Source organism: Equus asinus, chromosome 4, assembly GCF_041296235.1.
Source record: "Equus asinus isolate D_3611 breed Donkey chromosome 4, EquAss-T2T_v2, whole genome shotgun sequence".
Lineage (NCBI taxonomy): Eukaryota > Metazoa > Chordata > Mammalia > Perissodactyla > Equidae > Equus > Equus asinus.
Genome location: NC_091793.1, coordinates 117998638 through 118025194, shown reverse-complemented (window position 1 = coordinate 118025194; position 26557 = coordinate 117998638). Strand labels below are relative to the sequence as shown.

Below are 26557 nucleotides of genomic sequence, written 5' to 3'. Positions count from 1 at the left end.
TTACAAAATATTTCCTTTCATTGCCAGTTTATAAAAGTTACATTGCAATTTCAACCATCATTAAAGCAACATCAGATCCATCCAGTAATGTAAAGAACTATATTAGTTTTCACATGTTATATCTAGATCTACATATATACAAAATTTAGAATAACAGGAATTGTTTGATCTTGCAGAATATTCCTCAGCTGCCAAGTGCACCATGGCAAACATTGTTCTAATTCATAAGTACCTCCAGAGCTATGCACTAGAACAGGAAGAGAAGAAAGAAAATGGATGCTTACAAAATTCTATCACATCCATGCTATATGACAGAAAAGGTTTTTCAAGTAATTAATATGTCTTCTCTAGGATCTAAGCACTAAAATTGTTCCAAGCCTCCTTGCATTGCAAAACCCTGTCTATCACCAATGTCGGCAGTGGCACAATCCCCAAAATCTTTCATTGGCTTGTTTCAAGGACATTGGGCAAGAGTTGGGGAGAAAAACTTCTCTGGAGAATGTCCTCTAGGAACATTCAGTTAGTGAAAAAGCGCATGTTTAAGGTTACAGGTTGTACTATATCATCATTGAGTACAGAAGCGCAAGCAGCAGTGGCATACATAAGCTCTTTAGTAAATTTATTTCAGTTGTAGTCTTTAGATATGTGGAGGCCTATAAAGGATAAATCTCAAGCAGAGGGCCTCCTTGGCAGTGCTAACCAGTGTATCAAGACTTAAAATATGAGTTATAAATTTTGGAAAGAAGAAAGTAAAATTCTCAATGTCCGAACATGATCATTTCTCTAACAAAATATAATTGTATTGGTGAAAAGGCTATGAGAACTGATTATTTCAATAACCTGTCCAGTTATAAAAACATGTTTTGAAAAGCACTACATAAATACTAACAACAATCAACAAAAAAATAGGGGAAAAATGCCGTTCATAAAAGCAGTAAAGAAAATGAAACCTCATTAAACTTGTGTGAATAAAATAGAGTTACATGAACAAAACTATTTAAAAAACCTCTAAATGGGATAAAAGGGAACTTAAAATGAATGGACAGGTAAACCATGTTCCTGAATAGTGTACTGGATCATTCTATTTTCAGCTTAGTTAAGCTAGAGCTATGTTCCCAGATTCCTCTTCTCTGCATGGTTCTGAGTTAGAATTGGCCAAAAGAGATGTCTGAATGGGATTTAAGATGTGGAAGTGAAGGAGCAGTTCTTGCTCTCTGAAGCAGATAACAGTTATTTGCAGTGAAACAGATACAGAGGTTTCAATGAATTCCAGCTTGTTCTCCCTCTCTTTTGCTCCATGTCCAGCTTTTCTTTCAAACTGCTGACCATGCTAACATTGGTCCAAATTACCAGACTCCATCAAATTCTCCCCTCCCGGGATGTGTATATTGCCCCTTCTATGATGAGTGGAATTTGTTTCTCCTCACCTTGAAACTGTGCTAGCCTTGTGACTTGCCTTGACTAATAGAATACAGTGGAAGTGATACTGTGCAACCCTGAGTCCAGGCCTTAAGAACCTGTGGCTTCTACCTCTGCAGTAATAGAAGCATGCTGCCATGTTAGAAGGAAGTCCAAGCTATCTAGCTAGAGAGAAAGGCTATATGGAGAAGACTCAAGGCATCCTAGAAACAGTGAGAACTAAGGCTGCAGACATGTGAGAGAGGCCTTCTTGGACCTTCTAGCCCAGCTGCAGCATAGCTCCCAGTTGAATATGGCAACTTAAGCAACCTCAGCCTACACAACACAGAGCAGAAGAGCTGCCCAGCTGAGCCTAGCTAACCCACACAATTGTAAGAAATAATACATTGTTCTTGTTTTAAGCCACTAAGTGTTGTAGTGGCTTCGTTCACAGCAATAGGTAACTGAAACAGAAAGGGAAACTTATACAGTGGTATTCTCTCCCTCACTCCCTTGGGGTCTTGATAAAACCATTCTAAAGGTCATCTGAAGGACAATTCACTGATAATAGCCAATCCTTTTTTGAAAACTAAAATAATGAGAGGATGCTTGCCCTACCAAATATGGAAACATTTGTAAACTTCACTAATCAGAAAAAGAATAACAGCATCATTTATTGAATGCTCACAGTATTTTAGGCATTGTTCAAAGTATTGCCATGGCAAATAAATAATGCTATTATTCTTCATGCTTACAGATGAAATTTGGAAAGTAATTTTCTAAGCTTTTATATTAATAATTATAGGGCATCTATGCTAATGCAAAATAATAGAAAAGATACTCAATAAAGCTGCATATACATTAAGTTAGGTCAGGTCAGACTATCAGAGTTCATTAAGATGAATTACATATTTAAGAACATTGGGCCTGTCCATTGTACTGAATGAATAATCATCAGAACTGAAGAGCCTTCAGCCTTCTAAAAAGTCTCCTAAGGGACCTAGGACAACCATGACTCTTACCTAAGGGAAAAAGATCAGGAGAAAAGAATGAATACAGGATGTTTCAGTCACTCAGTCATCCTTCTCTGAACAATAGGGTGTAGCAGGGAAACAATCATCAGGGGAGGGTAAAGTAAGGTCTCTGCTTAGCACATAAACTTTGCTTTGGGAGGAAAACCCATCCCTTGGGGCAAAGAGCAGAACTCCTCCAATCATAAATTAAAGCTGAAAAAATCTTTGAGATCAAAGAGCAATTCATTCATTTCACAGATGAAGGAACTCATGCCCAGTGGGTAATGTGATTTGCTCAGGGTCATATATTGGCGCCAGAGCTGTTCCCCAGACCCCAACTCCCACTCTACTCCAGAGTGATTCTTTCCCTGTATCCTTTCCACAGCAACCCACTAGAGAAGCACCTCTCCAGGCCCAACCACTTCATTTTTAGGAACTGACAGCAATTTAAAGAAGGAAGCGAGCAAAGGCAGTGTCTGTCTTGTTCACCTTGTGTGTCAGCACCTGGCACTATTCCTCTCCATAGAACACACTCAAGGAGCATTGATCAAGGGAAGGAAGTGAAACGCATATTAGCCAACAATTATCCTCAACTCTGCTCAGCAAAGGCAAACTATTTATAAAAGTAATTTTGTTGAATATGTCAATCATCTATCACATAAGTATTGATTTCTACGTTAATAAACTGTAAGACAAAATAATCTTATGCTTTGAAACTAAAGATTTGTTTTCCAGCATAATAACATTTTTTCTTTCATAATTAATATAGTCATTAAATAGGAAGAGTTGTTTCTTTTCATTTATCACCAAGAGGGCAAGATACTTACTTATAATTAATGATCAGAATGCTCTGAGGTGGGCAGCCTGCACTTTGCCTGAAGTGTCATTTCATCCGCAGGAATGCGACTCAGTTCATGAATCCACATTCAAACCATATGTTTCTTTCTTTAAAGACACCTGTTCCCAAAAGGCAATGCCAGGATAAAATTAAAATTCAAAAGAGATCAGGATGTATTACTAACGAAAGAGTGCTTCTGGATCATGGGTTTTTACAATATCCTAAACAAAGAAAATTCTCCCTGAAGCCTTCAGACTGGTCAAAGCACATCCCATGTCATAATATTTTCTTCCATAAATAATTCTTAAGCTAAACAACTAATTGTATGCTGCTCCTGTTTTCAGAAATTGTTCTATCTTTGGCATCCCAGTGTCAGTACAGTACAGTCTTAGATACTCCCTAACCTTCCTCAGCATTCTTGGCAGAGAGCACCTGTCAGTGTTTCCCCTTAGTGGCACTTGCACAATTTGGCTGGGGAAATTCTTTGTTATTCAGGACTGCTCCATCAACTGCTGTCCACTAGAGGTCTACAGCGTCCCTAGTCATAGAGACAACCAAAAATGTCCTCATTTTTTTGACTTAGAGAGTCGTACACCAGGCTTCACCTGGGTTCCCCTCCAGCACACCGCGGCCTGGGTGTCTCTCACTGCCATATGTTGGGGCCATTGTAGGGCTCACCTCACTTGTTCCCTGTTTCTCAGGGATTGCTGTCCTTTACTCTCTGATGTCTTGAAGCCACTGTTTCATATATTTTGTTCAGTTTTTTGTTTGTTTCAGGCAAAGCAAAAGTCAGCAGTCAGTTATGTTTTAAGGTTAAGGTAGATATGATTCTGACTTCTTTTGAAAGAGATACAGCTTTGATGGAGATAAGAAAGAAAGGAGACCTAAGGTGCAGGGAGTGTCTGAGTGAGGGAGGGCATTGGGGGTGGAAACAAAGAACAGGAAGGCATTGGACACTAATCTACTCTACCTCCCATTTTTTTCTGGGGATGGCCTGGGAAAAAGAGTGCAGGAAACTCTAGACTCTAGGGTTTTGCCTATGATTCAGCATTTACAATAATAAAGAAGCAGTTCCTCACTCTCTAAGACTAGCTGGCTTATGCCACACAAATAGGCAGCTTACGTAGAGCCACCTTCTTTATGACTGGCGCTCTGTAAACTGCCCTTAAGTCTACACCTGCTGATGGGTAGCTCTCTATAAGGCATCCGTATTCCAACATGGAGCTAAGGCCATCAATTCCCACAATAGACGGAATCCATAGGTACCCCTGTGTTCTACATCTTGACCCCCTACCGTCTCCTCTCACCATCCTCCTCAGTCTTCTTCAGGTCACAGAATTTGTAACAGTTATCTGACCAAAACCAATCGCTGAAAAATGACTGTCATTCTAACCTACATAGTCTGTTACATTCCATCTTCTTGAAGAATGAGGGAGCTATGTGGATTAGTTTGGGCAAACCTGGCAATTTCAAAAGTAGACTCTTCCAGTGCAGTAAACAGAGGGGATACTTAATGAGATTTTTAACTAGTTCAGTGCAATTTCCCAATAATAAGAAATATAGTATTATTTCCACATCCAGTGATGTTTTCTTGATAAAGGTACCAGGACCCTGGACTAAATGGTTTGGCAGGCTAGATGGAATACCTTTGGTAAAATAACAGTCACTGATTCATTCATTTCAATGAGGAGATGTGAATCTATTCTAGTGCCTGCCTGCTCATGGTTAAAATGAACCAGTCCTTATCTCTTTATTTGAATAAAAACTAGATGTCTGTCATCTGAATACTAATCCGTGCAAATCTCACAGATGTTATTTGAATGAATGGAAACTGTCAGCCTGGCTCCATTTAAACAGCATGTTGCTTGGACTTTTATGCATGACAGAGCAGGGCTGAAATGTGGCAGGTGTGGATATGCCAGATGACACACTGAGTCAGACCATGCTCGGGGGATGAGTCTGATGATGCAAGTCATTAAGAGGGAGGAAAAAATACCAAATAAATATGTTCTCCTTAAAGCACAGCCTCAATCACCGACTTAGAAGGAAAAAATAAGGTCATGCTTAAGAACTGGGTTGATACAGAAAGTCTGCTAGGAACCGGCATAATGAGTTCTAATCTGCCCTTCACCCAAGGAGAAGAGCAGTGCTTAAGATACTATTTCTATACCAAGTGACTTTATGTGTGGCTTTCTGTGTAAAAGGTAAATGCTACTCTCAAACCTTCTATATACTGTGGTCCAAGTTCATGTCCAGAAATAAAAGGTACAGGTACCACTAGCTCTTCCTCACATTTTCAGCCATCCTCAACTACAGTCTATGATACTCTTTATCCACAGGGTTCCACTCAGAAATTCCTAAGATAACTACAACCAGGGCATAAAGTACAAAAAAGAATCTCCTTGATGCTTGTAAATTTAGTTTGCTGCTAAAGGCATAGTGTTTGGCAAGCATAAGCTCTTAGTTCTCCAAGTAGCACATAGTATCCAAACCCTTACTGGGTTAGCCCAAGCTAGATTTGCCTCAATTGCTTGCTGAGTACTCTAGTCTGCTATGAGGGCTGCCCTTTTCAATAAGGAGTGTGAACCTGGTTAACTATTTGAAACTGCTCATTTATGGACAGATGGAGCCCTTTCAAGTAGCACATAGTATCCAAACCCTTACTGGGTTAGCCCAAGCTAGATTTGCCTCAATTGCTTGCTGAGTACTCTAGTCTGCTATGAGGGCTGCCCTTTTCAATAAGGAGTGTGAACCTGGTTAACTATTTGAAACTGCTCATTTATGGACAGATGGAGCCCTTTCCTCTCTACTCTTAGCTGCAGTCTGGAGCCTGGTTTGGAATAATGTGATGATCTGGAGAATTCTTTATGATGCCTCCCCAGCTTTGCAAGTCAGCACTGCCTAAATCCTCCTACTGCTGTCCACCATCTTCCAGACTGGACCACCATTGAGTCAAAGTTTACTCTGGGCATCAGATTGCTAGCTACCCAAACTTGAAGGCAGACTTTAAAGCAAAGGTCCACAGAACTCTGGATGATTCATGGATGAGTTTCAGACAACCTATGAACCCTCAACATTAATTTTATGTATAGATAGTTTGGGGTATATGCAAATGAATTTCCATTTACATTTCAAAGGATTCGTAGCCCAAAAGAAGTTTAAGAACCATAATCCTGGAAGGAAACCTGTTTTTCCTGTCCAGCTTCCTCCTAGTCTTAGTTTCTTCTCTCTACTGACGAGCATGACTGAAATCCCGAAAAGTACAATAAATGAGCCAGAAAGAATAATAACAACTTCAGAGCAGGTTTTACAGGCCAACTACGTCATTCCAAAATGTCTCCTTTAGTCCAGTTTCTTCTTCACATTTCCCACTTGCAGCTAAGAAAAATCAGTAACTGCTATTACTTAATGATACAATATTCTGAGACAGCTCCTTAACGGATGTTTAATGGATTTTCATCCAATTAAAACACTTGTTTTCAAATTGCACAAGATACCCGTGGAAGGTATCAATTTCCAAGAATATTCTCTGCCACAAGTTTTTATGTTTCTTTTCCTTTGCTTTGCTGTTCCTGCTGTTTGGATTAACCTATCCTAGTTTAAAGGGGGAAAATAGCCAAACTTAATCGCAGTTGACAATAAAGAACTTGAACACATGCTAATTAGCTTCTTGCTTTGAACAGTCATTCTCATACTGACTCTGTGAGCTTCAGAAACTAAAGCTCTCCTCTCAAATCACAATTCATAACTTGCCTCAGTTCTTACTGATTTTTTTCCAATTTTTTTTATTATGGCAAAATACACATAATATAAAACTTACGACCTTAACCATTTTTCAATTCTTACTGATTTCTATAAAATAACATTCACAGGTACAACGAAAAGCATACCATTTTTTTATTAAATTTCATTTTTACTTAGACAATAAACCTGTTCATTTCTTTTTATTAGACATTGTTCTTCAATCCATATCCAGCTCTCTCCCACTCCTCCCGGAAATGAAGTTAAGACAGCTCAGCGCTTGGTTGATTTTGCAGGGAAATTACAAAAAAGGAGAAAAACTCTTCTTAAACTGTTCTAAGTTCTTTTTTTTCCTTTCAGTGTTTGATTCTTTATAGTCAGATAGGCACACTATCCACAGAATTGCCAGTAGAAACCAGCAGTAAAAAGAAAATAGAATGCATTGCCAGTTACAATAAGAATGAGGTCAAGGTCTGAAATTCCTTAAAGTAATGCTTTTCGGTTTCATTATATTACAGATTACAGAAAATGTATTAAGAAAAAAGATGTGTATCTGAAATCATAATTAATAAAAACTGTCTTTTCATTTACTAAGTAACACGTGAATAAATTAAACTTAAAACTACAACTTTCAACCAGCGAATTTCTTTTCAGTTGAGCTAGTTTTGCTGGAGAAAAAAATCTCAAAGGTCAGGGTTATTTGGGTGCAAGTGTCAGACTTTCTTTTGCTCTATTTTGTTGTTAATGATTTTTCAAAAGAACAATAAATATATACATGTACATATATATTCTTGAAAGGAACTGCATTCAGCATTTTAGCATGAACACTGTCAGGACAGAGCAAAACGGGGGCTTGTGTGTGAAAGAAGGTAGACAGTGTTGGAGAATGTAGTCTATGGGACTAGCTTTAGAGGTGAGATTTTAAAAAATTAAAAAACAAAACAAACAAACAAAAATAGTTCTAGGGCATCAGATCAGCCTTTTCCCCTTTTCCCCGAGATCCAGCCATAAAAGGCCTCACCCTAAATAAGCCCTGGGAAGAAGTAAGAATACACCTCCCCATTCTCCATTTCCAGCCATGGAATTGTAATCAGGATCATAAATGTCTTCAAGACTGGGCAGCCAACAAAAATAACCGAAACTGTTCTGTATTTAATAACACTTGGTGATGCGGACTGTGGTAAACTGAAGACTCCACACCTGAAGGCCTTTAAATTTAAAGAAAAATAAGATACCATATTAGCCAAACAAAACACATCAACAGAGTAAACTCAGCTGTGATTCCATCCGTTTTTTCCTAAGACCTTCTCCTCACTCTCAGATCCAAGTTTCTGATGCAGTTCTCATGGCCTGGGGAGGGGCTCCAACAGAATATGGCTTGATGGGGATCTTGGGAACTGGAGTCAGGGCCTCCTGGGAGAAATGATAAATAAGACGACCATCATGGCCAGTGCCTTATCACCACCTTCCTGTCTCCTGAAAGCCTCGAGCATTAGCCAACCTGCTTCTACTCTTAGTACCACATCTTTTGCTTCTGTCTAGGGCTTTTCTCTGGCCAAATGAGAAACATAGCAATCTCACAGCATTTACCCTATTCTCTTGGCCTTAAAGCAAGCATGGAACTATTTTTGTGGGTTTTCTCACAGTTGCATTTTAAATAGTTCGAGATGAAATGTGATAAAGATAAAATGTGACTCACAGAATGTATATGTATAGCAAATCACTACAATGTACAATTTAAGTATCTTACAATTTTATTTGTCGATTATACCTCAATAAAGCTGAGAAGAAAATATATGAATGAATAAAAATGTGACAAAAGATTGCTTATGACATACCTAGTTTGTCTGTTTTCTCATTCTACCACTTCAACTCTAGCAGAAAAGATAAAGATGACATAGGCGATGAGGGCAGGGTTATGTAGTAAAATTGGCCTTGTGTTCAGAAGAATCCTGAAGCATAAGACCATATGGGGCATAGTCTCTTGAGAGGAAGCTGAATGGGGAAAGGGGTTTGTTTTGGGAGATGATGGAAAATATTCTAAGAATCTGAGACTAGCCCTGGGGCTGTGAGAGAACAAGGTAGGAAAGAGAACAGCAGCTGCCTTAGTGGCTTATATGCTTACTCTCCCTGCACTTTTCTGTAAACTTTTCCCTCCTGTTTCCATAGAATCTACATTAAGAGATAGTGAGAGAATGAGCAATGGATGAGATGATTTTGAGAAAGCGCAAGCAGAAAGGAAAGACACAAGGGTGAGAAGATCTTAGACTAGAGTGGATAGAAGGAAGGGGGCAGCCTGAGCCTAGGGAGCTATGTCTGCGTGGCCATTCTCATGAATGGGAGATCCATCATCTGTTTGGGCCGAAGTCCACTGTTGCTGATGTCAACCAAGGAAATCTTTCATGGTCTCTTACCTGTATTCAAGGTGGGTACTCTGTAAACATCATAATAGTGATGTGAACTAAGCACTTCCAAAGAAATGTCCATGGTTAGCCACTATTTTAGCAATGGTTTCATCCTACTTCCTGCCTTAATAGCATAGCTCCAGTTGTCATATAATTCTAGACTCAAACAACTGAAAATAACATTTGAAATATTCATTTGGTTTCAAACACAAGGCTGTGTGTGTGTTTATTCTGGAAGGTTTATGTTACTGAATTCAAGCAGAGAATTTTTCTGTACTCCTTTAAAAAAAAAACCAAATAACTGAGACTAACCAAAAGGTAAAACTCTGTTAACCCACAAACAAATGAATCCAGGAAAATAAAGAAAAAAAAGTAGCCGTTGGTCTGTAGTATTCATTTTTGTAAAACCAACCAAAAGTATTAACTGTCACCTGTGAGCTTCACTACTTCAACAGGAAAAAAGGAAGTCAACATCTCAGACTGACAATTTTTCCTGGACGCCTCTCTTAGCAATTTTTAACTTGGTTGGCACAAATGTTTTCTACCAATTAAAATTGTGCAATATTTGCACAGATTAAAATATTCCAAGAAACTACATATTTGTGGAAAAATAAAGTTAAGAGTTGGTTTTTCTAAGTGCTTAATTTAAGAATGTCTTAAGTAGGCCTAACCACTAAATACTCATTTTTAAAATATAATAAACATTGTAAATTATTATTTTGGGGCATTGATAATGAAGACCTAGGAATTTCTCCATTATCAAAACAAAACATATAAAACACTTCCTAATAGTTTACTACCTCATAATTTTACAAGCCTGAGACTTTCTAAAATTTATTAACGTCATTTCCTGTTGACTTACTACAAGTTGGTCTTTGGATCGTCTACAAGTTCAAGGCATTGGAAACACAAGAAGCATCACCCTGATTTAGGTAATGAAATTTCATTATCAAGTGGGTACGTAAATAAAACAAAGAGCAAAGGACATGAGAAATAGATCATTCACATAAGAAGAAATCCAAGTGGACAATTAACATATGAAAAAAAGTAACATAACTCATAATTCTTAAAAGCATGAGGCTCTAGACTCAGACTATCTAGATTCAAATCTAGGCTATCACTTCCTGGCTGTGTGACCATGGACAAGTCACTGATCTCTCTATGCCTTAGTTTCATGTGCAAAGCGATGATGATCTGATATCCTACCTCACAGAAGGAGAGAATTCATTGAAAGGATTTAGCAAATAATTGCCATGGTGTATGCACTCACTCTGTGTTGGCCATTATTACTATTATTAGAAAGTAGACAACCTCATTAGTCATCAGGAAACCACAAATTAAAGTAAGATTTCACTTTACCATATTAGAGTGGCAAAATTTTATAAAGGGATTGATAGTACCCAGTGTTGTCAAGAGAACAAAGAAAGTGGTACACATATATATACAATTAGTGGGAATACATATTGGTTTTGCCTTTCCGGATGGCAATTCAGGATGAAGGAGGGAAGCGGGTCGTAGGAGACAAGAGAGGCAAAATATGCAGATGAAGCACTCCCAAACTCCTCTGACGAGGTGACATTTTTTCATCTTCATCATCATCATTTGTGACACTCTAGTCTTTGCAAGGCATTTACTGAAGTTGCTCATTTAGGTATTTTATTTGACAAACCAAGATAAGATCAAAAGAAACTGAATACACAAAGATACTCCCTATTTGTGTGAATGCTCTTTTCTAATCCAATGACAGACAACACTTTGCTTTCACTAAGTCCCCATAGATGTTTAAATAGAGTCTCTATGTAATGAAACAACCATATGCGACCTATTGGCACTTTACTGTAAATAGTCTTTGATATATAATACTTAATCTACATTTTTTTCTTTTTCTCTCCTCTCTTCTTTTTCTGTTAGGAAATGTTCCTAAGGCTTCATTCTTCTAACCTGAATCAGACTAACTTTATATATTATGGTGGGGAAATTTCCTCATCCACAGTCTTTAAAAAAAATAAAATAGAACATAAAATAAACTATTAAGTAGCAGCCATGGCATAATGGAAGAAAACTAGTGCAGTCAAAAAGCCTGAGTTGTGCCATTTTGAGACCTCAGGCAATTCTCTTAACCTGGCTGAGACTCAATTTTCTCATCTGCAAAGAATAAGAATACTGTGGTTTACTGAAAATTGTAATATGGGAAGAAACATAACACCCCCAAATTGCTGTTTCGTTAATTTTTGAAACAACTTTCTCCTCAGTTTCTATGACAATAGAGATAACGACCTTGCAAAGCCCTCCCTTGATCTCATCCCAGTCTAACAAGGACAAGACCTTCTCTGGATCAGTGCTAAAATGAGGTCCTCTGGTATTCAATATTATCATTATTGTAGGGGAGGACTAGGAGGAAAGAGAGGGTTGAAAGAGGGGAGAGGGTAGACTTTAAAGGGGATCAAAGTTCTTTCTCTCCATTTGACCTTTATTGAGAGAAACAAAGGGATTATAAATCAAGCCAGAGTTATCAGTTCTCTCTTTACTGCCTTCAGAAGAATAAAATCAAGAGAGACCTAAAAGGGACGATGAGATAAAAAGCCTGGAAGCGGAAGATGGAAGAAAGCTCAGGCCTACATCTACTTTAGACCTTAATGTAGCATAAAAATAATCCCTCAGATCTTGGATATGGGGAAACAGGAAGGGAGCGTGAGCAGGTGCAGTGATTGAGGATTTCCTGTGTCTTATTCTTGATGTTCTAAGCATGGTCCCAAGTGACTCAAAGGGCATTTGAGATTTTGAGATTGAGGATGTGGCTCTAACTTGCTCAATACAAAGGTTCAAGCTTTGAAGTCACACAACATCTGTAATTGGCTCCCTCCTTGCTTTCCTCTTTGCTTCTTCCTTCCAACACACACACACACAATACTACATTTCCACATGCACTTCCTGTGATAATCTTTAACTCCTTTGGTCTTAATGTAGGTTAGAACTCTGGGGACAATGCCTAGAGGCCTGGTCTTTCACTACTTGGGGTCTCCTAGATATGGGACAACCTGTTTTAGGAGAATTTGGGGCTTTAGGAACAGAGCTTTGGGTATTATTTTTACTTCTATGATCAATATCACCTCTCTGGTGATTTGGTGTGCAATTAGAGTCCCCAAAAGGACACTCCCTCCTAGAATTTTTGCTTCATTGGGTATTACAAGTGTCTATAAAGATTGCTAAGTTTCTAAAGGCTTATTTCTCAAACCAGGAAGTTCTACCAGCAACTCAAAGTAAGCGTTCCACAGAATCTCTGCATTCCCAAGGATTTATTCTGAGTAACCGTGGGGAACAGTATGGGAAGTACAGGGAGTGCTCATTTGGATCATTAAAAGTGACAAATGTCCATCATTACTTGCTGTCATGGGTTGATGCAATCTTAGAAAGTGTCCCAAAATAATAAATGGTGTTATTTAAAACTTAATTAGCTAATATATAACTTTTTGACTTTTATATGTCTTAAGATCCAGAAATTGGTGATGCCCAGATGCAAGTCAACAGGGCAGTACTAGCTATAGGCAAATTTATGAAAAAGTAAAAGTTTTCTTTGGCCCCCTCCAAATATCATTTACTCTATACTCTGTCTCTCTGTGAAGACCCCTCAGCTCTCAAATGCCTCTAAATGCCTCCTGGTGAGCTGGCTACTCCCATGTAGTGTCCTCCTCTGACTGGCACACCCCAGGTAGGCCTCCACTATGTAGGTCCTTATATCACACTAACTTCTAATTAAAACTTAACTTGCCATACACTCTACTCTTACTAGACTTTTTTTTTTGTAGTTTAAAAAATCATTTACTACTGAGAAGTTAAAGTCCATTAAGCATTATCATCACTGGTTCTAGTTATATTATTAAACACTAATATGTTAAAAACAAATTTATAAGGGGCCGGCCCGGTGGCGCAGCGGTTAAGTTCGCACGTTCCGCTTCTCGGCGGCCCGGGGTTCGCTGGTTCGGATCCCAGGTGCGGACATGGCACTGCTTGGCAGCCATGCTGTGGTAGGCGTCCCACGTATAAACTAGAGAAAGATGGGCACGGATGTTAGCTCAGAGCCAGGCTTCCTCAGCAAAAAGAGGAGGACTGGCAGTAGTTAGCTGAGGGCTAATCTTCCTCCAAAAAAAACCAAAAAAAAACAAAAAACAAAAAAAACAAATTTATAAGATCCACAGTACTTTTCCACAGACCCCTTGCCAGAGTTAGTGGCAAAGCAATCTTCAGTAGCACCTCCACTTTAAATGCCTCCAGCAAAAGTTCTGTCACATATCAAGGCACAATGCCATGTTAAGGGCACATAGTAAGGCCAACAGGAAATGATGCCTCAAACTCACCCTGTTCCCCAGCATAAGCAGAGGAAACATTTTATAGACGGAATTAAAGGATCACAGAAATATGATGCAACATCCTGCATTTTTTCTTCTTTTTTGGTCAACATTTGGTAACCCAGCCTTTTTTGGGGACACTTTTGACTACAGTTAGCTAAAGGGTACTATCCCATAGAAAGAAAGGACTAAGCTTAATGCATAGACCTGTGACAATTTTTATGATATTTTTTAATATCATAATGATATTTTTAAGGGATTGTGATAAAAGAGATATCTATGTCTAATTTATCTGGGAAGAAAAGTGCAGAAAGATTCAGGATAGAAGCCCTGTTTAGGAACAAAGAGTGCCTTTGACCCGGGGCTTTTCGTTATTGCATCTCTTGAGAATCTAAAGACAGAAATAGCGACTAGAAGGTATATGGGTTTGATGCAAGTAAATACAGTTTTTGAGTGAATTACCTAAGGTTTTTTCCTTGAAAATAAATTACATTGTTCTGTCATTGTTTCTTGTTCGTTTCTTGTTTTGTCGCTTTCACACACAATACTTATGCAAGAAATCAGTCTCTCTTTTTACCCCTAGTTCACAAATGGAATTTCTCTTTGTTTTTAGCTTTTGGTAAGCTAAAACACTTTTCTCTTTCTCTTCTTCTTGCAACCAGAATTTTTGATCATTGGAAATTAGACAACTAGAAATCCAGAGGTTTCGGTAGCAAATAATCTTCACAAAATAAATTCATATCTGTTGAAACAGACAGGCCTTGTCAGTGGAGACCTTTCAGCTTGTACCATTTTCTCATTGGGTTCCACAAGCACAGTGCTCTTGGCTTGTAATATCTGAGGGCCTTAGAAAACGAGATTATAAAAGACTTATTTACTGAAATTTATGAGGGGAAAAATAGATAATTCAATAATAATACATGGAGATTTCAATACTCAACTTTCAATAATGGATAGAACAACTATGCAGAAGATTAACAAGGAAATAGAAGACTGGAACAACACTATAAATCAGCTAGACTTAATAGATACGTAGATAATACTCTATCCAACAAAAACAGAATATACATTCTTCTCAAGTGTATAAGGAAGATTCCCTAGGATAGATTATATGCTAGTCAATAAAACAAATCTCAAAAAATTTAAAAGGGCAGAAATAATACAAGGTATGTTCTCCAATCAAAATGGAATGAAAGTAGAAATCAATAACAGAAAAAGATTGGGAAAATCACAAATATGTGGAAATTAAACAACACACTCCTAAATAACCAATGGGTCAATGAAGAAATCAAAAAAGAAAACAGAAAATATTTTGAGATGAACGAAAATGAAGACACAACATACCAAAACTTTTGAGATGTAGCTAAAGCAGTGCTTAAAGGAAAATTTGTATCTTCAAATGTCTATATGTAGAAAGAAGAAAGATTTCAAATTAAAAACCTAATCTTCCACCTTAAAACACTAGAAAAAGAAGAGCAAATTAAATCTAAAGAAAGCAGAAGGAAGAAAATAATAAAGATTAGGGCAGAAATAAATGAAATGGAAAATAATAAATAATAGAGAAAAGTCAATTAAAACAAAACCTAGTTCTTCGTAAAAATCAACAAAATTGACAAACTTTTAGATGGATCAACCAACAAAAAAGAGAGGAACTCAAATTACTAGAATCACAAATTAAAAGAAAAAACATTACTGCTGACTTTACAGAAATAGAAAGTATTATAAAGCAACACTGTGAACAACTGTGTGTCAATAAATTAGATAATTTAGGTGAAATAACAAATTCCTAAAAAGATATAAACCACTGAATTAACTCAAGGAAATCGATAATCTGAATAGATCTATAACAAGTGAAAAGAATGAATTATTAACCAAAAAATACCCACAAAGGAAAGCCAAAGCCCAGATGGCTTCACTGGTGAATTATACCAAACACCTAAAGAATTAATATCAATTCTTCAAAAACTCTTCCAAAAAATAGAAGAGGAAGAAACACTTCCAACTCATTACTGTGTATTATCCTGATACTAAAACCAGACAAAGACATCACAAGAAAAAAACCCTACAGACCAGCATCTTTTATGAATATGGATGCAAATATCCCCAACAAAATACTAGCAAATTGAATCCAGAAACAAAAAATGTTATGCACAATGACCAAGTGGGATTTACCCCAGGAATGCCAGGTTGGTTTAACATCTGAAAATCAATTAATGTAATACATAATATCAATAGAATGAAAAACAAAAATCACATGATTATCTCAATAAATACAGAAAAAGCATTTGACAAAATTCAATACCTTTTCACGATAAAGACATATAGCAAACAAAGAATGCAAGGGAACTTCCTCAACCTGTTGAAAGACTAGGTGCCTTCCCCCTAAGAGTAGAGCAAGACAAAATGGCCACTTTCACCACTCTAGTCAATATTGTACTGGAGGTTAAAGCCAGGACAATTTAGGCAAGAAAAAGAAATAAAAGACATCCAGATTGGAAAGGAAGAAGTAAAACTATCTTTATTCACAGACAACATAATATTGTATATAGAAAACTCTAAGAAACCCACCAAAAAACTACTAGAACTAAAAAATGAATTCAGCAGGGTTGCAGAATACAAGGATGATATACAAAAATCAAACGTATTTCTATACACTAGCAATGAACAATCTAAAAATAAAAATTAAAAAAAACTCCATTCACAATATCATCAAAAAGAATAAAATAGGAACAAATTTAACAAAAGAAGTGCAAAACTTGTACTTTGAAAACTACAAAACATTGTTGAAAGAAATTAAAGAAGATCTAAATAAACAGAAAAAACACCCATAGTCATGGATTGGAAGATTTAATATGGCAATATTCCCCAAATTGATCTGCAGATTCAAGACAATGTCTATGAGAATCTCAAGTGACTTCTTTGTAGAAATTGACAGACTGATCCTAAAATTTATACAGAATTGCATGGGACCCAGAATAGACAAAAACAAATCTTGAAAAACAACAACAAAGTAGGAGGACTTACACTTTCTGATTCCAAAACTTACTACAAAGCAATGGTAACCAAGACTGTGTGGTACTGGCAAAAGGAAAGACATATAAATGAATGGAATAGAATTGACAGTTAAGAAATAAGATCATGTGTCTACTGCCAACTGATTTTTGACAAGTGTGCCATGACCATTTAATGGGGAGTCTTTCAACAGATGGAGCTGGAATTACTGGATAGCTACATGCAGAAGATTGAAGCTGGACCCTTTCTCCACACCATATAAAAAAATTAACTCAAAATGGATCAAGGTCGTAATTGTAAAATTATAAAACCCTTAGAAGAAACAAAAGGTTAAGTCTCATGACCTTGGATTTGGCAAGAGTCTCAGAAATGACATCAAAGCATAAGCAACAAAAGAAAAATAGATACATTGAAGTTCCTCAAAATCAGAAACATTTGTGATTCAAAGGATACCAATGAAAGAGTGAAAAGGCAACTCACAAAAGGGGAAAAAAATATTTGCAAATCTGATTGCATCTATCTGATAAGGGACTTGTATCCCAAACATACAAAAAACTTCTACAACTCAACAATAAACAGACAAATAACCCAATTTTTTTTTAAATGGGTGAAAGATTTAAGTAGACATTTCTCCACGGAAGATATACAAATGGCCAATAAACCCATAAAAAGAAGCTCAACACCATTAATCAGCAGGAAAATATAAATTAAAACCATGAGCTACCACTTCATACCTAGTAGAGGTTAGGATCAAAAGCCAGATAATAACAAGTGTTGACAAGGATGTGAAGAAATCAGAACTCTCATATATTGCTGGTAAGAATGTAAAATGGCACAGCCACTTTAGAAATGAGTCTAGTCGTTCCTCAAACGTTTAAACATAGAGTTACCATATGATCCAGGAATTCCACTCCTTGTATATACCCAAAAGAATATACAATGGATATATAATTCAACCATGATAAGTAATGAACTACTGATACACGCTACAGCACAGATAAACCTTGAACACCTTTTTATCTACCATAAAAGAAGCCAGTGACAAAAGACTACATGTTGTATTATTCCATTCACATAAAATATCCAGAGTTGAAAAATCCATGGAGATAAAAAGTAGATTAAGGGTTGTCTAGGGCTGGAGAGGGAGTGAAGGGAAATGAGCTTGGAGGGTAACAGCTAAAGTGCACGAGGTTTCCTTGTGAGGCGATGAAAATGTTCTAAAATTGACTGTTGTGATGATAGCATATATCGGTGAATGTTCTAAAACTCACTGAATTGCACATTTTAAAAGGTGAATTTTAAGGTATGTGAATGATATCTCAATAAAACTGCTTTTAAAAAAGCACTGCTCTAGTTTGAAACACAGAACAAAATAGTTAAACGTCTAAAAAAGAAATGTTTATTTCATTGATCATTAAATTTAATATTAATAACAATTTTAATTGCCCTGGACAGCAATTTGTAGGTTAGATGTTCTCATTTCAAAATAATTCTCTATTAAGCATGATGACTCTTTAGAAGTTGGAGCTAAACATAAATTAAATAATTTCAAAGACAAGACTATAGGGCCGGCCGAGTGGCGCAGTGGTTAAGTTCACACATTCTGCTTCGCTGGCCCAGGGTTCGCCAGTTCAGATCTCGGGTGCAGACATGGCACCGCTTGGCAAGCCATGCTGTGGTAGGCATCCCACACGTACAGTGAGGAAGATAGGCACGGATGTTGGCTCAGGGACAGTCTTCCTCAGCAAAAAGAGGAGGATTGGCAGAAGATGTTAGCTCAGGGCTAATCTTCCTTAAAAAATATATAAATTAATTAAATTAAATAAAAAAACAAGACAATAAAAAGCATTTAAATTTTGTTCACCACACAGACATTACATTTAGTGTGACATGTGGGTACATTCAAGTGGTTTGATATGATATAAGATAGGATTTCAAAAAGTAAGTACTGGAGGCAAATAAAGACTTAAAATGTCCCTGTTTTTACCATGACTTTCTCCACAGGCACATGCACAGGCATTGTGTGTGCCAGTAAAAAAGGCTTATTAATTTCAATGTCGTTCCTCTGGAGGCAACACATTTTGGTTTCCAGGGACTCAGCTCCAGCTTTCTCCTTCAGGTTTTTATCACTAATTCTTTGTCATCTTTCACACACTGAGGCTTATGCTTTCAGGTAAGGAATAAGGAAAATGTGAACAGATAAACCACTAAGATATTAGCTCATTTCATGCAGATGTCTTTATTAAGAGAAAATGTCTTTTTGTAAAGAAAGAAGAGTTAAAGTGCAAATCTCTGAATGCCTGAAGTGAAACTGGTGTGGTATATAAAATTATTCCTCCTTGAGAAAAAAATTGCAGTTATTTAGTATTTTAAGTTTGGCCATCATCAAGATGGAGAGCTAAGAGAAACTGGAGACAGAATGTCCTAGGTGTGGCTCATTGTCTTTAATTTACTGCTTGTGTGATCTTGAACAAAATACTCAAGTTCAGTTTTTGTATCTATATAAAACAGGATAATAAATCGTATATACAACATAACATTATATGAAGAAAAAAGACTATGCCTAGCAACAATGGTCACTCAAAAAAGCCTTCTACCTCAACAATCTGGAATCTCAACATAAAGTGCCATTATCAGTAATGGCACCCTTGGGCCATTCAAGAAACGTTGCTTGATGCTTAGTAACTAAGAAAAATTATTCTGTTTGTTCTAAACACCAGAGCAAATCAGAGACTACTGGTAGACTACACATGTAACCTTCCTACTCCCTCCTACTCTCTAACCTTTCATGATATCTAATGAAATAGTTCTAATATAGCTCCCTGTGCAAATTGAGAAGAACAGAGTCAAGAGCAGGACAATCACTGGTGTGTACCCATAATAAACAGGCAATAGGCCCTTGGGTTTGCTGACTGTAGAATAACCCTGGGCATTCCTTTCTCTCTAGTGTAGCATTTCATCTAGAGACTGCCTTACATCACAGGGATGTTGTGAAGAATTAAAGACTTAATAGAAATTCATAAGGTGGTTGTAGGTGCCCAATGCCTACGGAATTAACGAATGAATAAATAAACCAGAAAATAACTAAAGGAAGGAAGAAGTTATCTTCAGTTGTAGAATAAAGAAAAAGCAACTTGAGCATGGTCAAGAAATATGTTAATAGAACAGTTGAGAGAAGTCTTCTAAACGTTTACATATCCCAGGTATATTTTGTTTCTCTCTCAACTTGCATTTCTTTCTAGTCCTCACTTTCTTTCACAAATCAACTCTTATGAAACCGTCCTGTACCTATAACGGAAGGGCACACACCTAGTGATAGAAATTTTCTAATGGGCATGGTGAGGAAGACAGATTCTGACCTTGTCATACACCTTCTCTGGGCCCTTTCAAAGTTAAGCTTAAAAGGACTAGAGTGAGGCAGAGCTGGGGCTTGATTTAGTTAAGTCCATTTCTAAAGCAGTCTGGAAATGGACCACATGGAAAAGAAAAGGATTTGATTGTTTGTTCCTTTGTGTTTATACTTTCCCTTCTGCAAAATTAAGGACTATATACTTCCTAGTAGTGGAATAAGGAATCAGATAAAGTTTTGAAATGTCTTTATGGCCACAATGATTTGTGAAATGACCTGTGGCATATCCTCAATCAATACATCAGAATCTCTAAGTAGGTTTTGAAAAACAACCTGATAGATTTTTTTTTAAGTTTTTTCTTAATTGTGATGAAAACACATAACATAAAATTTACCATCTTAACTATTTTTAAGTGTACAGTACAACAGGGTTAAGTATATTCATAATGTTGTGAAACAGATTTCCAGAATTTTATCATTTTGCAAATCTGAAATTCTATATCCATTAAACAACTTGATCCCCACCCCCCCGCCCCTGGGAACCACCATTCTTTTCTGTTTCTATGAATTTGATTGCTTTAGATACCTCATATAAATGGAATCATATGGTATTTGTCTTTTTGTGACTGGCTAATCTCACTTAACATGATGTCCTTAGGGTCCACCCATGCTGTAGCACGTGACAACATGTAAAAAGGATTTCCTTCCTTTTTAAGGCTGAATAATATTCCATTGTATGTATATATCACATTGTGTTTATCCATTCATCCACTGATAGACCTTTGGGTTGCTTCCACTCTTGGCTATTGTGAATAGTGCTGCTATGAACATGGGTGTACAAATACCTCTTCGAGACCATGCTTTCAATTCTTTCAGATATACATCTAGAAGAGGGATTGCCAGATCACATGGTAGCTCTGTTTTTATTTTATGTTATTTTTTGGTGAGGAAGATTAGCCCTGAGCTAACATATGTGCCAATCTTTCTCTATTTTGTATGTGGGATACCTCCACAGAATGGCTTGATGAGTGGTGTGTAGGTCCACACCTGAGATCTGAACCCATGAACCCCGGGCCAGTGAAGTGGAGCATGCTAACTTAACCACTATGCCACCAGGCTGACCTCTATTTTAATTTTCTCAGGAATCTCAATACTGTTTTTCATAGCACTTGCATCATTTTACAATCCTACCAACAGTGCACAAGGCTTCCAATTTCTCCACATACTTGCCAATACTTCTTTTCTTTTTTGTTTTTAATAATAGGCATCCTAATGGGTGTGAGGTACTATCTCATTGTAGTTTTGATTTGCATCTTTCTGATAAATAGTGACATTGAGCATCTTTTCATATGCTTGTTGGTCACTTGTATATCTTCTTTGGGGGAATGTTATTCAAGACCTTTGCTTAATTTTTAATCAGACTATTTTTTGTTGTTGAGTTGTAGCAGTTATTTATTTATTCTGGATTTTAACCCCTTACCAGATACATGATTTGCAAATATTTTCTCTCATTTTGTAGGTTGCTGTTTCACTCTGTTGACTGTGCCCTTTGATGCACAAAAGTTTTGAAGTTTAATGTAGTCCTATTTGTCCTTTTTTTCTTTTGTTGCCTGTGCTTTTGGTACCATATTGCAAGAAATCATTGCCAAGTTCCACGTCATAAAGCTTTTCCTCTGTGTTTTCTTCTAGGAGTTTTATAGTCTTGAGCCTTACTTTTAGGTTTTTAATCCAGTTTGTATAATTTTTGTATATGGTGAAAGGAAAAAGTCCAACTTAATTCTCTTACATGTGGATATTCAGTTTTACCAAAAATATTTGTTGAAGAAACTGTTTTTTCCCCATTGAGTGATCTTGGCACCCTAGCCAAAGAACATCTTACTATATATGTAAGGGTTTACTTCTGGGTTCTCTATTCTATTCGATTGTTCTAGCCATCTGTCTTTATGTTTGTACCATACTGTTTTGACTACTGTAGCTTAGTAACACATTTTGAAATCAAGAAGTGTGAGTCTTCCAACTTTGTTCTTCTTTTTCAAAATTGTTTTGGCTATTCAAAGTCCCTTAAGAATCCACACAAATTTTAGGATAAATTTTTCTATTTCTGCAAAAAATGCTGTTGGAATTTTGATAGAGATTATATTGAATCTGTAGATCACTTTGAGTAGTATGGATATCTAAACAATATTAAGTCTTCCAATCCATGAATATGGGATGTCTTTCCTTTTATTTGTGTCTTCTCCAATTTCTTTTAGCAAGGTTTTCTAGTTTTCACTGTACAAGTCTTTCGCTTCCTTGGTTAGATTTATTCCTAAGAATTATTTTTTTCCTTAGGTGAGGAAGATTGGCCCTGAGCTAACATCTGTGGCTAATCTTCCTCTTTTTGCTTGAGGAAAATTGTTGCTGATCTAACATCTGTGCCAATCTTCCTCTATTTTGTATGTGGGATGCCTCCATAGCACGTCTTGATGAGCAGTGTGTAGGACCGCACCCAGGATCTGAACCCACAAATCCTAGGCCGCTGAAGCGGAGCACACAAACTTAACCACTATGCCACCAGGGCAACCCTAGAATTTTACTCTTTTTGATGCTATTGTAAATGGAATTCTTTTCTTAACTTCCTTTTTTGGGTTATTCATTGTTATGTCTGATAGATTTTTAAATAATTTTCCATCAGCTGCCCTCCTCTTTGCCAAGATTCCCTTCTATGGTAGGTCCACATAATCATGAGGCAGAACAGGATGCCAGGGTGTGTGTTCCTCTGATGTGCACCCACTTCACTGTCAGCATTCTCTCTGCTTCCAACCATAGTGACTTCAACACTTCAGGATACCATAATCAAAATAGAGATGACCAAGATAGTGACATAGGAGGCTCCTGAGCACCCTTCATCCCACAGATGCACCAAATATACAGCTATATATGCAGCAATTCTTTTTGCAAAAGATCCAGAAACTAGCTGAGGTACCCTTACATATTGGGCAAATGAGAAGATACTCACACTGAAACAGGTAGGAAAGGTTGAGAAATTCTCACCAGAAATCCCACCCCCAGCACAGTGCTATACCATGAGGAAGGAACCCCTAACTGCCAGCTTCTCCCTGAGGAGTGAAGGGTTTGGACCCTGCATCTAGTGCTCCAACTTAAGACTTCCACTTGAAGGACAGGCCCCAAAACACTTAGCTCTGAAAGCCAATGGGGCTTACATTCACAAGACCCACAAAACTATAACAAAGAAGCAGTTCTTAATTGGCTACCCCCCAGGACTCAGAACAGAGGGAACATGCGCAAATGTCCATCTTCCAGTCTTTCCCTGAAAGGGGTTTAACTGCATACTTTAAAAGTGCTGCCTGAGGGTCAGGTTTCTAAGTTAGCATGTATCTATGGGCTGGCTGCATTCATCTCCAGAGACTGGGAAAATTGGCAGGCATGTTCCCCACCTTCTCCTTCCAGCCTGCTCCAAGTCACCAGTATCCCTCTGGAAGAAGCCTGTACAGATGTCTGCACTCTTGCTTTTACAGCTGCCACTCAAGGGATGGGTTCCCAGATCACATGGCTCTCACAGCCAGTGGGGCTTCCATTCATAAGTCCCACAGGACTGTAGCAAACAAAGAAGAGTTCTTCACTGGCTATTCTCCCAAGGGCTCAACATGGAAGGAGCAGGCAAAAAGCCTCATCTCCCAGTCTTTAAACTGCACCTACATACTTTAAGAGCTAATGCCTGAGGGTTAGGCTTCTAACTTTGGCACATATCTAGGGCCTGGCTGCAAGCATCCATGGAGACTGGGGAAGCCAGCGGACATCCCTTGCCTTCTTCTTCCAGCCTGCTCCAACAATAAATCCAAGTCGCTAGTACCTCCCTGGAAAGAGCTTGCACCCACCCAGCTTTTGTGGCTGCCCCCCGAGAGATGAGCCCCCAGATTGTTTGGCTCTGATAGCTAACAGGGCTTACATTCACAAGTCCCAAAGGACTGTAGCAAACAATCCCCTTTGGGACACTGATGGGTCTTGGTACATCCTCAACTACAGGGAGACAACAAGAACAGAGAAGGCAGTTTGGACAATCACAAAGGTTTGATAAATAAATGACAAGCAATAAGATATATTGGAGTATATAAAACTGATTCAGCCTGAACTTGTTTTTTCCAAAAGGGCCTGACATGGCTATTGAGCATGCATTGTACATCTGCTTTAAGTATTTACTATGTCCCAAACACAAGAACAATGCCCTTAAAGATAAGGATATAACTTCTCTCATATTGGCATTTCCTTAAGGATAAGCATCTCTCCCTAAACTAAGGATTGATTGCTGGCCTGCTCCACTCACCTTGTGACCACCCAGCTTGAGACCACAGACCTGCTATATGCTGTGTTCCTCAACTGCTGTGTGAAAGGCTGTGCCAGCAAAGCAATCTCGTGACTATTGTAAAAGGGACATTCCAATCATATGTGATAAATGCTCTGTGATGGCATATAGCCACTCTGTCAACCCCTACTTCTTTGGAGTGCTCTATTCCTTTGTGAAAGGACTCTCCTGGGCTATATGGTCCTCAGACCTGGCTCATAACAAAATCACCCCAATTTTGATTTATAGATTGGTTATGGATTATTTTCATTGGCAGGTTTGAGAGAAAACCAAGAGCTTGTCCGGGTTGATTAACAAGATTATCTCCTACATGACACCACTATGTCAAGACTGGAAGAGGTGGCTGTTTCACCTAATGTACAGAAACCAACACAGAGTGTCAAGGAAAATGAAGAAATAAAGGAATATGTTCCAAATAAAAGAACAAGATAAAACTTTAGAAATAGACCTTAATGACGTGGAGATAAGTGATTAACTAGATAAAGAGTTGAAAATACTGGTCATAAAGATGCACACTGAGGTCAGAAGAACAATTCAGTGAAAATTTCAGCAAACAGAAAATATAAGAGAGTACCAATCAGAAATCACAGAGCTGAAGAATACAATAACTGCATGGAAAATTTCAATAGAGGGGCTCAATGGCAAACTAAATAAAGCAAAAAGAAAGAACAGCAAAATAGAAGACAAGGCAGTGGAATTCATTCAATTAGAGAACCAAACAGAAAAAAGAACAAAAAAGAGTAAAGATAGCTTAAGGGGTTCATGGGACACTATCAAATGGACCAACATTCGCATAACAAGGGTCCCAGAAGGAAAAGAGAGAGAGAAAGGGGCAAAAGGATTATTCAAAGAAATAATGGCTGAAAACTTTCCTAACTTGGGAAAAGAAACAGACAGCTAGATCTAGAAAGCCCAGAAAGTTTAAAATAAGAGGAATTCAAAGAGACCCACACCAAGATGCACTATAAATAAGTTGTCAAAAGCTAAAGATAAGAAGAGAATCTTAAAAGCAGCTAGAAAAAAGTAAATTGTTACATATAGGGGAACCCCCATAAGACTACCAGCAGATTTATCAGCAGAAACTTTGCAGGCCAGAAAGGAGTAGAATGATATATTCAACGTACTAGGGGAAAAAAATGCCAACCAAGAATACTCTGCCTGGCAAAGCCATCCCAAAGAATTGAAGGAGAGATAGCGTTCCCCAGACAAACAGAAGCAGATAAGAGTTTATCACCACTAGACCAGCCTTACAAGAAATGTTAAAGTGACTTCTTCAAGCTGAAACAAAAGTGACTTCTTCAAGCTGAAACAAAAGGATGCCAATTAGTTACATGAAAAAATATGAAAGATTAAACTCAGTAAAGGTAAATATATAGTTAAATTAAGAATATTCTAATCCTGTAACGGTGGTAGGTAAATCACTATTAACTCTAGTATGAAGGTTAAAAGACAAAAGTATTAAAAATAACTATAACTACAATAATTTGTTAATGGATATACAATGTAAAAAGACATAAGTTGTGATATCAAAAAACAAACTGTGGGAAGGAGTGAAAAAATGTAGAGCTTTCATACGCATTAGAAGTTAAGCTGTTATCAGCTTAAAATAGATGGTTATGTAAGCCTTATGGTAACCACAAAGCAAAAGCAATAATAGATACAGAAAAGAGAAAGAGAAAGGAATCAAAGCATGCCACTACAAAAAATTATCAAATCAAAAAGGAAGAGCCTAAGAGAGAAAAAAAGATTTACAAAACAGCCAGAAAACAATCAACAATATGGCAAGAGCTAAAGTCTATACCTATCAACAATTACTTCAAATAAAAATGGACTAAAATTCTCCAATCAAAATATATACAGTGGCTGAATGGATAAAAAGTAAGATTCACCTGTATGCTGCCTGCGAGTGACTCACTTCAGCTTTGAGGACACATAGATACTGAAAGTGAAGGGATGGAAAAGATATTCCATGCAAATGGAAACAAAAACAAAGCAGGGGTAGCTATACTCATATCAGACAAAATAGACTTTAAGCCAATGACTGTAAGAAAAGACAAAGAAGGTCATTATATAATGATAAAGGGGTCAATTC

The 26557-nt window shown here is 37.5% G+C and overlaps 1 long non-coding RNA gene across 3 annotated transcripts in view; it reads right to left on the bottom strand.

Moving 5' to 3' along the window:
• Positions 1-26557, bottom strand: part of LOC123285207 (uncharacterized) — a 432431-nt gene that overhangs the window by 385763 nt on the left and 20111 nt on the right. The window contains exon 3 of one of the 3 annotated variants that reach the window (XR_006526808.2): positions 7124-8403. The exons of 1 other annotated variant lie outside the window; for it this stretch is intronic. This is a non-coding gene — a long non-coding RNA (uncharacterized lncRNA). Of the gene's footprint in view, positions 1-7123; positions 8404-26557 lie in introns of those variants that run through there. One more of the 3 variants, XR_006526807.2, reaches the window with a different exon arrangement.